The 15,546-nt window shown below is 60.4% G+C and overlaps 1 non-coding gene across 1 annotated transcript; it reads left to right on the forward strand.

Moving 5' to 3' along the window:
* Positions 1–11,860: 11,860 nt before the first annotated feature.
* Positions 11,861–11,979, forward strand: LOC131869878 (5S ribosomal RNA). Its single transcript, XR_009368247.1, has one exon. It is a non-coding gene; the product is annotated as a 5S ribosomal RNA (ribosomal RNA).
* Positions 11,980–15,546: the final 3,567 nt, after the last annotated feature.

Below are 15,546 nucleotides of genomic sequence, written 5' to 3' on the forward strand. Positions count from 1 at the left end.
ACGGCTAAACGGAAGAGGCTGCAGGGCCGCCTCGGAATGGTCCAAGCATCGGACGCGATTGGGACGACTACCAGTGCCAACCCCTTATCCCGCGATGCGTCCGATACACAGATAGTTCCAAGGCGGCCGAGGAGCCTCACCGCATATCAATCGGGGTGCGAGGCGAGGGATGGGGCGGGAAGGCCCCAACGGCTAGACGGAAGAGGCTTCAGGGCCACCTCGGAATGCTCCAAGCATCGGACGCGCTTGGGGCGACTACCAGTGCCAACCCCTTATCCCGCGATGCGTCCGATACACAGATGGTTCCAAGGCGGCCGAGGAGCCTCACCGCATAGCAATCGGGGGTGCGAGGCGAGGGATGGGGCGGGAAGGCCCCAACGGCTAGACGGAAGAGGCTTCAGGGCCGCCTCGGAATGGTCCAAGCATCGGACGCGCTTGGGGCGACTACCAGTGACAACCCCTCATCCCGCGATGCGTCCGATACGAAGATGGTTCCAAGGCGGCCGAGGAGCCTCACCGCATAGCAATCGGGGTGCGAGGTGGGGGATGCGGCGAGATGGCCCCAACGGCTAGACGGAAGAGGCCACAGGGCCGCGTCGGAATAGTCCAAGCATCGGACGCGCTTGGGGCGACTACCAGTGACAACCCCTTATCCCGCGATGCGTCCGATACGAAGATAGTTCCAAGGCGGCCGAGGAGCCTCACCGCATAGCAATCCGGGTGCGAGGTGGGGGATGCGGCGAGATGGCCCCAACGGCTAGACGGAAGAGGCTGCAGGGCCGCCTCGGAATAGTCCAAGCATCGGACGCGCTTGGGGCGACTACCAGTGACAACCCCTTATCCCGCGATGCTTCCGATACGAAGACAGTTCCAAGGCGGCCGAGGAGCCTCACCGCATAGCAATGGGGGTGCGAGGTGAGGGATGCGGCGAGATGGCCCCAACGGCTAGACGGAAGAGGCCACAGGGCCGCCTCGGAATAGTCCAAGCATCGGACGCGCTTGGGGCGACTACCAGTGACAACCCCTTATCCCGCGATGCATCCGATACGAAGATAGTTCCCAGGCGGCCGAGGAGCCTCACCGCATAGCAATCGGGGTGCGAGGCGAGGGATGCGGCGAGATGGCCCCAAAGGGTAGACGGAAGAGGCTGCGGGGCCGCCTCGGAATAGTCCAAGCATCGAACGCGCTTGGGGCGACTACCACTGCCAACCCCTTATCCCGCGATGCGTCCGATACACAGATAGTTCCGAGGCGGCCGAGGAGCTGGGGGATGCGGCGAGATGGCCCCAACGGCTAGACGGAAGAGGCTGCAGGGCCGCCTCGGAATAGTCCAAGCATCGGACGCGCTTGGGGCGACTACCAGTGACAACCCCTTATCCCGCGATGCGTCCGATACACAGATAGTTCCGAGGCGGCCAAGGAGCCTCACCGCATAGCAATCGTGGTGCGAGGTGGGGGATGCAGCGAGATGGCCCCAACGGCTAGACGGAAGAGGCTGCAGGGCCGCCTCGGAATGGTCCAAGCATCGGACGCGCTTGGGGCGACTACCACTGCCAACCCCTTATCCCGCGATGCGTCCGATACACAGATAGTTCCAAGGCGGCCGAGGAGCCTCACCGAATAGCAATCGGGGTGCGAGGCGAGGGATGCGGCGAGAAAGCCCCAACGGCTAGAGGGAAGAGGCTTCAGGTCCGCCTCGGAATGGTCCAAGCATCGGACGCGCTTGGGGCGACTACCAGTGACAACCCCTTATCCCGCGACGCGTCCGATACACAGATAGTTCCAAGGCGGCCGAGGAGCCTCACCGCATAGCAATCGGGGTGCGAGGCGAGGGATGCGGCGAGAAGGACCCAACGGCTAGACGGAAGAGGCTTCAGGGCCGCCTCGGAATGGTCCAAGCATCGGACGCGCTTGGGGCGACTACCAGTGACAACCCCTTATCCCGCGACGCGTCCGATACACAGATAGTTCCAAGGCGGCCGAGGAGCCTCACCGCATAGCAATCGGGGTGCGAGGCGAGGGATGCGGCGAGAAGGACCCAACGGCTAGACGGAAGAGGCTTCAGGTCCGCCTCGGAATGGTCCAAGCATCGGACGCGCTTGGGGCGACTACCAGTGACAACCCCTTATCCCGCGACGCGTCCGATACACAGATAGTTCCAAGGCGGCCGAGGAGCCTCACCGCATAGCAATCGGGGTGCGAGGCGAGGGATGCGGCGAGAAGGACCCAACGGCTAGACGGAAGAGGCTTCAGGGCCGCCTCGGAATGGTCCAAGCATCGGACGCGCTTGGGGCGACTACCAGTGACAACCCCTTATCCCGCGATGCGTCCGATACACAGATAGTTCCAAGGCGGCCGAGGAGCCTCACCGCATAGCAATCGGGGTGCGAGGCGAGGGATGCGGCGAGAAGGACCCAACGGCTAGACGGAAGAGGCTTCAGGGCCGCCTCGGAATGGTCCAAGCATCGGACGCGCTTGGGGCGACTACCAGTGACAACCCCTTATCCCGCGACGCGTCCGATACACAGATAGTTCCAAGGCGGCCGAGGAGCCTCACCGCATAGCAATCGGGGTGCGAGGCGAGGGATGCGGCAAGAAGGACCCAACGGCTAGACGGAAGAGGCTTCAGGGCCGCCTCGGAATGGTCCAAGCATCGGACGCGCTTGGGGCGACTACCAGTGACAACCCCTTATCCCGCGACGCGTCCGATACACAGATAGTTCCAAGGCGGCCGAGGAGCCTCACCGCATAGCAATCGGGGTGCGAGGCGAGGGATGCGGCGAGAAGGACCCAACGGCTAGACGGAAGAGGCTTCAGGTCCGCCTCGGAATGGTCCAAGCATCGGACGCGCTTGGGGCGACTACCAGTGACAACCCCTTATCCCGCGACGCGTCCGATACACAGATAGTTCCAAGGCGGCCGAGGAGCCTCACCGCATAGCAATCGGGGTGCGAGGCGAGGGATGCAGCGAGAAGGACCCAACGGCTAGACGGAAGAGGCTTCAGGGCCGCCTCGGAATGGTCCAAGCATCGGACGCGCTTGGGGCGACTACCAGTGACAACCCCTTATCCCGCGACGCGTCCGATACACAGATAGTTCCAAGGCGGCCGAGGAGCCTCACCGCATAGCAATCGGGGTGCGAGGCGAGGGATGCGGCGAGAAGGACCCAACGGCTAGACGGAAGAGGCTTCAGGGCCGCCTCGGAATGGTCCAAGCATCGGACGCGCTTGGGGCGACTACCAGTGACAACCCCTTATCCCGCGATGCGTCCGATACACAGATAGTTCCAAGGCGGCCGAGGAGCCTCACCGCATAGCAATCGGGGTGCGAGGCGAGGGATGCGGCGAGAAGGACCCAACGGCTAGACGGAAGAGGCTTCAGGGCCGCCTCGGAATGGTCCAAGCATCGGACGCGCTTGGGGCGACTACCAGTGACAACCCCTTATCCCGCGACGCGTCCGATACACAGATAGTTCCAAGGCGGCCGAGGAGCCTCACCGCATAGCAATCGGGGTGCGAGGCGAGGGATGCGGCGAGAAGGACCCAACGGCTAGACGGAAGAGGCTTCAGGGCCGCCTCGGAATGGTCCAAGCATCGGACGCGCTTGGGGCGACTACCAGTGACAACCCCTTATCCCGCGACGCGTCCGATACACAGATAGTTCCAAGGCGGCCGAGGAGCCTCACCGCATAGCAATCGGGGTGCGAGGCGAGGGATGCGGCGAGAAGGACCCAACGGCTAGACGGAAGAGGCTTCAGGGCCGCCTCGGAATGGTCCAAGCATCGGACGCGCTTGGGGCGACTACCAGTGACAACCCCTTATCCCGCGACGCGTCCGATACACAGATAGTTCCAAGGCGGCCGAGGAGCCTCACCGCATAGCAATCGGGGTGCGAGGCGAGGGATGCGGCGAGAAGGACCCAACGGCTAGACGGAAGAGGCTTCAGGGCCGCCTGGGAATGGTCCATGCATCGCACGCGCTTGGGGCGACTACCAGTGACAACCCCTTATCCCGCGACGCGTCCGATACACAGATAGTTCCAAGGCGGCCGAGGAGCCTCACCGCATAGCAATCGGGGTGCGAGGCGAGGGATGCGGCGAGAAGGACCCAACGGCTAGACGGAAGAGGCTTCAGGGCCGCCTCGGAATGGTCCAAGCATCGGACGCGCTTGGGGCGACTACCAGTGACAACCCCTTATCCCGCGACGCGTCCGATACACAGATAGTTCCAAGGCGGCCGAGGAGCCTCACCGCATAGCAATCGGGGTGCGAGTCGAGGGATGCGGCGAGAAGGACCCAACGGCTAGACGGAAGAGGCTTCAGGGCCGCCTCGGAATGGTCCAAGCATCGGACGCGCTTGGGGCGACTACCAGTGACAACCCCTTATCCCGCGATGCGTCTGATACACAGATAGTTCCAAGGCGGCCGAGGAGCCTCACCGCATAGCAATCGGGGTGCGAGGCAAGGGATGCGGCGAGAAGGACCCAACGGCTAGACGGAAGAGGCTTCAGGGCCGCCTCGGAATGGTCCAAGCATCGGACGCGCTTGGGGCGACTACCGTTGCCAACCCCTTATCCCGCGATGCGTCTGATACACAGATAGTTCCGAGGCGGCCGAGGAGCCTCACCGCATAGCAATCGGGTTGCGAGGCAGATTATTGGGAAGGGAACCCCCTGGGATGCGGCTCAAGCAGTGCCCAAAGGGACTGGAATGCGGAATCACATCGAGAGACCCAAATGCTATACGAGGGCTCAAATCGAATTATCGATTTGGCCACGACATGGACGCATCGGAACGACTACCTTTGCCGAACCACTCGCAATTGCATCCATACCGAAACCAATAGACATTTCCGTTAGAGCCCTCGCATAGCATTCGGGAATCTCGCATGCCCCTCTAAATCGACCAATGCTGGCGCTCAACGAAAATCCGAGCGCTACCACCGTTCGAGCGCCAGCATTGGTCGAGTTAGAGGGGCACGGGGGAGAATGCTCCAGTCAACACCTCCCCTATATAAGTTATTTGTCCGATTCTCGCACAACCGTAGTCTGCCTCGTCGAATCAAACAACGGTCCCAGATTCCGACTTCCGTTCCGTAGAGACCCAAAAGCTAGATGGAGGCTCGCAAGAAAGAGAGTCGGCGCATAGCAATCGGGTTTCTCGAACGTTTAGGGACCGAGCTCACTTGCGGATAGGGCAAAATCCGCCAAGCAACCCAAAAGCTAGACGGGGGCTCGAATCGAATCGCCTAGGCGGCCACAACAACGACGTGTTGGATCGACTACCAGTGCCAAACCATTCAGCAAGACTAGTCTGTGTCGAGGCCGGATAGAGATTCTCAGAGAGCGCCCGTATAGCATTTAGGAGACCTGCCGCGTCCCTCACACTCGACAAATGGTGGTGCACGTTTATAAATCCGAGCGATCCCAACCCTTTCAAGCACCAACATCGGTCGAGATAGAGGGGCACGGAGGGGGCTGCGTGAGACAACACAGTCCCCTATATAAGTTATTTGTCCGATTCTCACACATCCGAAGAATGGTCATCAAATCGGACAACAGCCCAAACTTCCGACTTCCGTCCCAGAAAGCCCAAGAGCTATCTAAAACGTTCATGGCCGGAACTCGATCGCGGCTATACCAGTCCGCCAAGCAACCCAAAAGCTAGACTGGAGCTCTAGTCGAATCACCTCTGTGGCCATTGCAAGGACGTGTTGGAGCGACTACCATTGCCGAACCATTCCGCAGGTCGAGTCCATACCAAGGCCGCATAGAGATTCACGATGAGCTCCTGCATAGCAATCAGGAGACTTGCCGTGTCCATCACAATCGATAAATCCTGGTGCAAGATTTTTGCATCCGAGCGCTCCAACCAGTCGAGCACCAGCATCAATCGACATAAACGGGCACGGGGGGAGGATGCTCGAGAACACTACCTCCCCTATATAAGTTATTTGTCCGATTCTCAAGCAGCCGAAGTCTGGTCATCGAATCGGGTCAAAGACCACAACTTCCGACTTTACCCACAATGCAAGTCATCGAATCGAACATCGGCCCCCGAGTCGGACTCCATGCGTATGTCAGGTCATCGGACCCAAATTCCGCCTTCCTGCGCATGGCGGGCCATCAATATCAACTCGGTCATCGGACCCAAACTCCGCCTTTCTGCGCATGGCACGCCTTCAAATCGGTCATCGGACCCAAATTCCGCCTTCCTGTGCATGGCGGGCCATCAACATCAACTCGGTCATCGGACCCAAATTCCGCCTTTCTGCGCATGGCACGCCATCAACTCGGTCATCGGACCCAAATTCCGCCTTCCTGCGCATGGCAGGTCATCGGACACAAATTCAGACCTCGCCAATATGCCTACGTATCGAATCGGTCATCGGACCCAACTTCCGACTTCATCCATACTGTAGGGTCTTTGAGGTTGGCGCGGTGCGCTCAACCCGGGGAGTCGACCCATCGAAGCATACACCTCCCCTATATAAGCTATTTGTCCGATTCCCACACCTGTGTAGTTTGCACCTCTGACCAGGACATCGACCCCAACTTCCGAACTCGACTGCAACGACGGCACCAGCGCCTTGGTGCGCACCTTGCGACGCACAGTCCCAACATTCGCCTTCCTGCACATGGCAGGTCATCGGACCCAAATTCCGACCTCGCGAGTATGCCTACATATCGAATCGGTCATCGGACACAACTTCCGACTTCATCCATACCGTAGGGTCTTTGAGGTTGGCGCGGTGCGCTCAACCCGGGGAGTCGACCCAACGAAGCATACACCTCCCCTATATAAGCTATTTGTCCGATTCCCACACCTGTGTAGTTTGCACCTCCGATCAGGACATCGACCCCAACTTCCGAACTCGCCTGCAACGACCGAACCAGCGCCTTGGTGCGCACCTTGCAACGCACAGTGCCAACATTCGCCTTCCTGCACATGGCAGGTCATCGGACCCAAATTCCGACCTCGCGAGTATGCCTACATATCGAATCGGTCATCGGACCCAACTTCCGACTTCATCCCTACCGTAGGGTCTTTGAGGTTGGCGCGGTGCGCTCAACCCGGGGAGTCGACCCAACGAAGCATACACCTCCCCTATATAAGCTATTTGTCCGATTCCCACACCTGTGTAGCTTGCACCTCCGATCAGGACATCGACCCCAACTTCCGAACTCGACTAAAAAGACCGCACCAGCACCTTGGTGTGCACCTTGCAACGCACAGTGCCAACATTCGCCTTCCTGCACATGGCAGGTCATCGGACCCAAATTCCGACCTCATGAGCATACCTACTAATCGAATCGGTCATCGGACCCAACTTCCGACTTCATCCATACCGTAGGGTCTTTGAGGTTGGCGCGGTGCGCTCAACCTGGGGAGTCGACCCATCGAAGCATACACCTCCCCTATATAAGCTATTTGTCCGATTCCGACACCTGTGTAGTTTGCACCTCCGCTCAGGACATCGACCCCAACTTCCGAACTCGCCTGCAACGACCGAACCAGCGCCTTGGTGCGCACCAAAAGTGCGCACTTTTGGAGGGCACTTTTGTGCGCTCCAAAGGTGCGCACTTTTGGAGGGCACTTTTGTGCGCTCCAAAGGTGCGCACTTTTGGAGGGCACTTTTTGGAGGGCACTTTTGTGCGCTCCAAAGGTGCGCACTTTTGGAGGGCACTTTTTGGAGGGCACTTTTCTGCGCTCCAAAGGTGCGCACTTTTGGAGGGCACTTTTTGGAGGGCACTTTTCTGCGCTCCAAAGGTGCGCACTTTTGGAGGGCACTTTTTGGAGGGCACTTTTCTGCGCTCCAAAGGTGCGCACTTTTGGAGGGCACTTTTTGGAGGGCACTTTTCTGCGCTCCAAAGGTGCGCACTTTTGGAGGGCACTTTTGTGCACTCCAAAGGTGCACACTTTTGGAGGGCACTTTTTGGAGGGCACTTTTCTGCACTCCAAAGGTGCGCACTTTTGGAGGGCACTTTTTGGAGGGCACTTTTGTGCGCTCCAAAGGTGCGCACTTTTGGAGGGCACTTTTGTGCGCTCCAAAGGTGCGCACTTTTGGAGGGCACTTTTGTGCACTCCAAAGGTGCGCACTTTTGGAGGGCACTTTTCCTGCGCTCCAAAGGTGCACACCTAGGTGAGCACCTTCGACCACACCTTGTAGCACACCAAACTCTGACTTTCGACTTCATCCGCAATGCAGGGTCTTTGAGGTTGGCGCAATGCGCACAACCAGGGGAGTCGACCCATCAAACCCAACACCTCCCCTATATAAGCTATTTGTCTGATTCTCATACATGCGTAGCCTGCAGGAGCAATTAGGACATCGACCCCAACTTTCGGCTTCTAAACGAAAACAAGGTCTTTGAGGTTGGTGTAATGCGAACAACTAGGGGAGTCAACCCATCAAACCCAACACCTCCCCTATATAAGCTATTTGTCTGATTCTCATACATGTGTAGTCTACAGGAGCAATTAGGACATCGACCCCAACTTTTGACTTCTTAACGAAAACAAGGTCTTTGAGGTTGACGTAATGCGCACAACCAGGGGAGTCGACCCATCAAACCCAACACCTCCCCTATATAAGCTATTTGTCCGATTCTCATACATGTGTAGCCTACAGGAGCCATTAGGACATTGACCCCAACTTTTGACTTCTTAACGAAAACAAGGTCTTTGAGGTTGGCGTAATGCGCACAACCAAGGGAGTTGACCCATCAAACCCAACACCTCCCCTATATAAGCTATTTGTCTGATTCTCATACATGTGTAGCCTGCAACAACGATTAGGACATCCACCCCAACTTCTGAATTCGTCTGCGTTGACCGCACCAAAGGTGCACGCCTTGGTGCTCACCAAAATCCGACTTCCGACTTCTTCTGCTATGCGGGGTCTTTGAGGTTGGCGCAGTGCGCACAACCAGGGGAGTCAACCCACCGAATGCAACACCTCCCCTATATAAGCTATTTGTCTGATTCTCATACATGCGTAGACTGCAGCAATGATTAGGACATCCACCCCAACTTTTGACTTCTTAAACAAGACAGGGTCTTTGAAGTTGGTGCTGGTGCAGTGCACACAACCAGGGGAGTCGACCCATCAAACGCAACACCTCCCCTATATAAAGCTATTTGTCCGATTCTCATACGTGTAGTCTGCAGCAGCGATTAGGACATCGACCCCAACTTCCGAATTCGTTTGCATTGACCGCACCAAAGGTGCACGCCTTGGTGTGCACCTTGGAGTGCACTTTGGTGCTCACCTCGGTGCACACTTTGGTGTGCACCTCGGTGTGCACCAAAGGTGCGCACCTTGGAGCGCACCAAAGGTGTACACTTTGGAGCGCACCACATAGGGTCTTTGAGAGGTTGGCGCAGTGCGCACACCAAGGTGGGTGTTGAGGTGCGTGCCGAGGTGGGTGGGTGCTAGGGTGCGCTCCATGGTGGGTGCCAGGGTGGGTGCGTGCTAGGGTGGATTCCAAAGAGGGTCATAGGGTGGGTGCCAAGGTGGGTTGGTGATATAGTGGGTTCAAAGGTGGGTACTAGGGTGGGTTCCAAGGTGGGTCACAAGTTGGGTGCCAGGATGCGTGGGTGTTAGGTTGGGTGCCAAGGTGGGCTCCTGCGTGGGTGGGTGCTAGGGTGGGTTTCAAGGTGGACGCGAGGGCGGGTGCCAAGGTGGGTAACAAGTTGGGTGTTAGGATGGGTGAGTGCTAGAGTGGGTGCCAAGGTGGGTGGGTGCTAAGGTGGATGCCAAGGTGGTTCACAGGGTGGGTGGGTTCTAGGGTGAGTTCCAAGGTGGGTCACAGGTTTAGTGCTAGGGTGCGTGTCAAGGCGGGTGTCGAGGTGCCTGGGTGCTAGGGTGTGGATGCCAATGTGGGTCATAGGGTGGGTACTAGGGTGGGCTGCAATGTGGGTGCCAAGGTGGGTAACATGCTCGGTTGGTTCTAAATTGGGTGTCAGGGTGGGTGTGCACCCACCTTGCCCGAGGTGGGTGCCAAGGTGCCAGTGTGGGTGGGTGCTAAGGTGGATGCCAAGGTGGGTGAGAAGGTGGGTGATAGGTTGAGTGGTAGGATGGGTGGGTGCCAAGATGGGTCACAGGGTGGGTGCAAGGGTGGGTAGGTGCTAGGGTTGGTGTCAGGGTGGGTGGGTGCTAGGTTGGGTTCCAAGGTGGGTGCGAGGGTGAGTGTCAAGGTGGGTCACAGGTTAGGTGCTAGGATGGGTGAGTGCTAGGGTGCAAAGGTGCCAGGGTGGGTGCTAGGATGGGTCGATGCTAGGGTGAGTGGCAAGGTGGGTCCACAAGTGTCAAGGTGGGTGCCGAGGTGGGTGCCAACTTGGGTTCCAAGGTGGGTGCCAAGTGGGCGACTGCTATGGTGGATGCCAAGGTGGGTCACGGGGTGGGTGCCAAGTTGCTAGGTTGTGTTCCAAGGTGGGTGCCAACGTGGCTGCTAGGGTGCGTGGGTTAAAGGGTGTGTCACAACGTGGGTGCCAGGATGGGTGCGCACCCACACTGGCCAAGACGGGTGCAAGGTTGGGTTCCAAGCCCGGTCACAGGCTGGGTGCTAGGATGGGTGGGTGCCAAGGTGGGCACCAGGGTGGGTGCACCCACCCTGGCCAAGGTGGGTCACGGGGTGGGTCCTAGGGTGGGTAACAGGGTGGGTACTAAGGTGCGTGCCAAGGTGGGTCATGGGGTGGGTGCCAAGGTGGGCACCAGGGTGGGTGTGCACCAACCCTAGCCAGGGTAGGTCACGGGGTGGTTGTCGGGGTGGGCGTCAAGGAGCCAAGGTGGGTGGCAAGTAGCCAAGTTGCGTGCCAAGGTGGGTGTCGGGGTGGGTGCCAAGGATCCAAGGTGGGTGCCAAGGAACCAAGGTGGGTGTCTGGGTGGGTGCCGAGGTGGGAGCCAGGGTGGGTCCCAAGGTGAGTGCAAAGGTGGGTGCCAGGGTCAAGGTGAGTGCCAATGTGGGTTCCAAGGTGCCAGGGTCAGGGTGAGTGCCAATGTGGGTTCAAAGGTGCTAAGTTGGGTGCGAGGTTGGGTGCGAGGGTGGGTGGGTGCCAAGGTGTGCTAGGTGGAAGCCCGGGTGGGTCGGCATCCCATGGGTGTCGAGTTGGGTGCCTGATGGGTGCTTCTTGTCAAGTTTTAGTCGTCGGGACTCATTTCGAGCCTTAGAGGTCGTTTCTTGTCCGGTTGCCCTGTCTTCGACCTGGGAACCCAATTTTGGTCCTCGGGTCCCATTTTTTTTTGTCTCGCATCCCACTTTTGGCCTGTGGCCTTTTCGGGGTCGATTCTCGTTTTGGGCATCAGAGCATGTTTCTTCTCCTAAAACCCAATATTTGTTTATTAAGTCTCGGAACACATTTTTGTTCTCGTGGACCCATCATGGGTCTTGGAACGCATTTGTGGTCCTTGGGTCCCATTTTGCATCCCGAAACTTGTGTTTTGGTGCTTGATCCCTATTTTGGGTGCCCACCTTGCACCAAGTGCGCACCCGGGGCAAACCGAGCGCCTTGGTGCACCGGGGCAAGATCGAGCGTGCACCCGAGGCGCCCCGAACATGCACCAAGGTGCACTCGGCCCACATGTGAGCGCAGGTCGTTGCGCCCGAGGTGGTGTGTGGGCACCGCGTTGCAGACGGGACACTGCACGCACACGACGCCCCGTCCAGGTGCACGCACGTAGGCCGGGCCGGGTGCACACCCGACGCCCTAGCAAGGTGCGCGCACCCGGGCAGGGCTCACACTTGGCGAACGGGGCGCACTTCGCGAGGGAGGGTGTGCACCTCGACGGGGGTGGGTGGCCGGGGTGGATTCGCACGTGGGTCGCGGTTTGCTAAGTACACACTGCGACAAGCTCATAACGGGTGCGATCATACCAGCGTTAGTGCACCGGATCCCATCAGAACTCCGCAGTTAAGCGCGCTTGGGCCGGAGTAGTACTAGGATGGGTGACCTCCCGGGAAGTCCCGGTGTTGCACCCTTTCTTAGTTTTTCGCCGGGCGTCGCAATGCTATTTGAATAAACCTTTTGCCCGTTTGCGTTCTCGTCGGGGCCGGGCCGGGCCGGGGTGCGCTGCCCGCACTACCGCGCGCGCGCGGGGGCGACACCGAGCGCGCACCCGAGGCGCCCCGAGCACACAGGCCACGGTGCAACCCGGGCGTTGTGCGCGCACCCCGGTGCGCCCGAGGTGCTGCGCGCGCACCCAGGTGAAATCGGTGTGCACCTCGGCCAGTGCGCGCTCGGTCGAGTCGCGCACGTTGGCCAAGGTGCACGGTGATGTTTCTTACTCTAAGGTTCCGCACCAGACGCCCGGGACAGGTGAGCGAAGCTGGGCGGGGCCGGGTGCGCGGCCGGGGCAGGTGCACGCAGCTGGAGAGAGCTTTGGAGCACACCAGAGGTGCGCACCTTGGAGCACACTTCGGAGCGCACCAATGATGCGCTCCATTCAAAAGTTTCCTGAAAAGGCAAAAAAAGTTGAGATTATAGAATTTCCCACTTGAGAGATTGTAAAAAAAAAAAATTTAAAATGAAGGAAACGCGGGTGCCAAGGTGTGCGCGCCCGGGTGCGCAGCCCAGCCAAGGTGTGCGCACCAAGGCGCCCACCCTGGCGAAGGTGCACGCAAGGTGCGCACCCGAGGCAAACCGGACAATTAACCCAACTTTCGACTTCGCGCGCACCTGCGCACCTTGGAGCGCACTTCGGAGCGCTCCTTGTTGCGCACCAATCTTGGGCACCTCGGAGTGCACCATGGCGCCCACCAAGGTGCGCACCCGGGGCAAACCGAGCTCCGACTTCGTGCGCACCTTGGAGCGCACGAAAGGTGCGCACCATGGCGCCCACCAAGGTGCGCAGCCCAGCCAAGGCGTGCGCATCAAGGTGCGCACCCTGGCGAAGGTGCGCACCCGGGGCAAACCGAGCTCCGACTTCGTGCGCACCTTGGAGCGCACAAAGGGTGCGCAACCCAGCCAAGGTGTGCGCACCCCGGGCAAACCGAGCTCCGAATCGTGCGCACCTTGGAGCACACTTCGGAGCCCTCCTTGGTGCGCACCGATGTTGCGCACCTCGGAGCGCACCCGGGGAAAACAATGCAATTAACCCGACTTTCGACTTCGTGGGCACCTCGGAGCGCTCTCGGGTTCGCACCTCGGAGCACACCGAGGTGCGCACCTTTGATGCGCTGCCTTCACCAATTTCCAGAAAAGGCAAGAAAACATTGAGAAGGTGTGCGCACCGAGGTGCCCACCCTGGCGAAGGTGCACGCGAGGTGCGCACCCGGGGCAAACCGGGCTCCGACTTCGTGCACGCCATGCTGCGCACCTTGGAGGGCCATGGTGCGCACCTTGGAGCACACTTCGGAGCGCTCAATGGTGCCCAACCCAGCCAAGGTGCCCACCGCGGCGAAGGTGCACGCGAGGTGCGCACCCGGGGCAAACCGGGCTCCGACTTCGTGCACGCCGCACCTTGGAGCACACTTCGGAGCGCTCCTTGGTGCGCACCAGGGCGCGCAACCCAGCCGAGGTGCCCACCCCGGCGAAGGTGCACGCGGGGTGCGCACCCGAGGCAAACCGGGCTCCGACTTCGTGCACGCCATGGTGCCCACCGCGGCGAAGGTGCACGCGAGGTGCGCACCCGGGGCAAACCGGGCTCCGACTTCGTGCACGCCGCACCTTGGAGCACACTTCGGAGCGCTCCTTGGTGCGCACCAGGGCGCGCAACCCAGCCGAGGTGCCCACCCCGGCGAAGGTGCACGCGAGGTGCGCACCCGGGGCAAACCGGGCTCCGACTTCGTGCACGCCATGGTGCCCACCGCGGCGAAGGTGCACGCGAGGTGCGCACCCGGGGCAAACCGGGCTCCGACTTCGTGCACGCCGCACCTTGGAGCACACTTCGGAGCGCTCCTTGGTGCGCACCATGGTGCCCACCAGGGCGCGCAACCCCGCCGAAGGTGCACGCGAGGTGCGCACCCGGGGCAAACCGGGCTCCGACTTCGTGCACGCCGCACCTTGGAGCACACTTCGGAGCGCTCCTTGGTGCGCACCAGGGCGCGCAACCCCGCCGAAGGTGCACGCGAGGTGCGCACCCGGGGCAAACCGGGCTCCGACTTCGTGCACGCCATGGTGCGCACCAGGGTGCCCACCGCGGCGAAGGTGCGCACCCGGGGCAAACCGGGCTCCGACTTCGTGCACGCCGCACCTTGGAGCACACTTCGGAGCGCTCCTTGGTGCGCACCAGGGCGCGCAACCCAGCCGAGGTGCCCACCCCGGCGAAGGTGCACGCGAGGTGCGCACCCGGGGCAAACCGGGCTCCGACTTCGTGCACGCCATGGTGCCCACCGCGGCGAAGGTGCGCACCCGGGGCAAACCGGGCTAGGACTTCGTGCACGCCGCACCTTGGAGCACACTTCGGAGCGCTCCTTGGTGCGCACCATGGTGCCCACCAGGCCGCGCAACCCAGCCAAGGTGTGCGCACCAAGGTGCACGCGAGGTGCGCACCCGGGGCAAACCGGGGTCCGGCTTCGTGCACGCCGCACCTTGGAGCACACATCGGGGCGCTCCCGGGTTCGCACCGGCGTTGCGCACCGTGGTGGGCACCTCGGAGCGCACCGTGGTGGGCACCTCGGAGCACACCAAGGTGGGCAGCGAGGTGCGCACCTTTGATGCGATGCCTTCACTAATTTCCATAAAAGGCAAAAGAAAACGAGATTTTAAAATTTCCGTTTTGAAAGATAGTGAGAAAAAGGGAATGCTGGTGCCATCTTGAGCCCGCCCTGGTGCGCAGCCCAGCCAAGGTGTGCGCACCAAGGTGCCCACCCTGGCGAAGGTGCGCGCCCGGGCAATTAACCCAACTTCCAACTTCGCGCGCGCCAGGGTGGGAGCGCACCCAACAACCGGGCCTGGGAAGAGCCAATGCGAGAAACCCCACCAAACGCTCTGACAAAAAAAGAGGGGGCGCTCCAGTAACCCCGCTTCGGAGCGCACCCTGGGCAAACCCAGCCAGGGTGCCCACCCCGGCCAAGGTGCAGGCGAGGTGCGCACCCGGGGCAAACCGGGCTCCGACAACGTGCACGCCGCACCTTGGAGCACACTTCGTAGCGCTCCCGGGTGCGCACCTCAGAGCACACCAAGGTGGGCAGCGAGGTGCGCACCTTTGATGCGCTGCCTTCACTAATTTCCAGAAAAGGCAAAAAAAAGAGGAGATTTTAAAATTTCCGTTTTGAAAGATAGTGAAAAAAACGGAACGCGGGTGCCATCTTGAGCCCGCCCGGGTGCACAGCCCAGGTAAGGTGCCCACCCTGGCAAAGGTGCGCACCCGGGCAATTAACCCTACTTCCGACTTCGTGCGCGCCAGGGTGGCAACCGGGCCTGGGAAGAGCCAATGCGAGAAACCCCACCAAACGCTCCGACAAAAAAAGAGGCGGCGCTCCAATAACCCCGCTTCGGAGCGCAGCCGGGGCAAACCCAGCCAAGGTGCCCACCCCGACGAAGGTGCACGCGAGGTGCGCACCCGGGGCAAACCGGGCTCCGACAACGTGCACGCAGCACCTTGG

This window comes from Cryptomeria japonica, unplaced genomic scaffold (genome assembly GCF_030272615.1).
Source record: "Cryptomeria japonica unplaced genomic scaffold, Sugi_1.0 HiC_scaffold_272, whole genome shotgun sequence".
In the NCBI taxonomy this organism is placed as follows: Eukaryota; Viridiplantae; Streptophyta; class Pinopsida; order Cupressales; family Cupressaceae; genus Cryptomeria; species Cryptomeria japonica.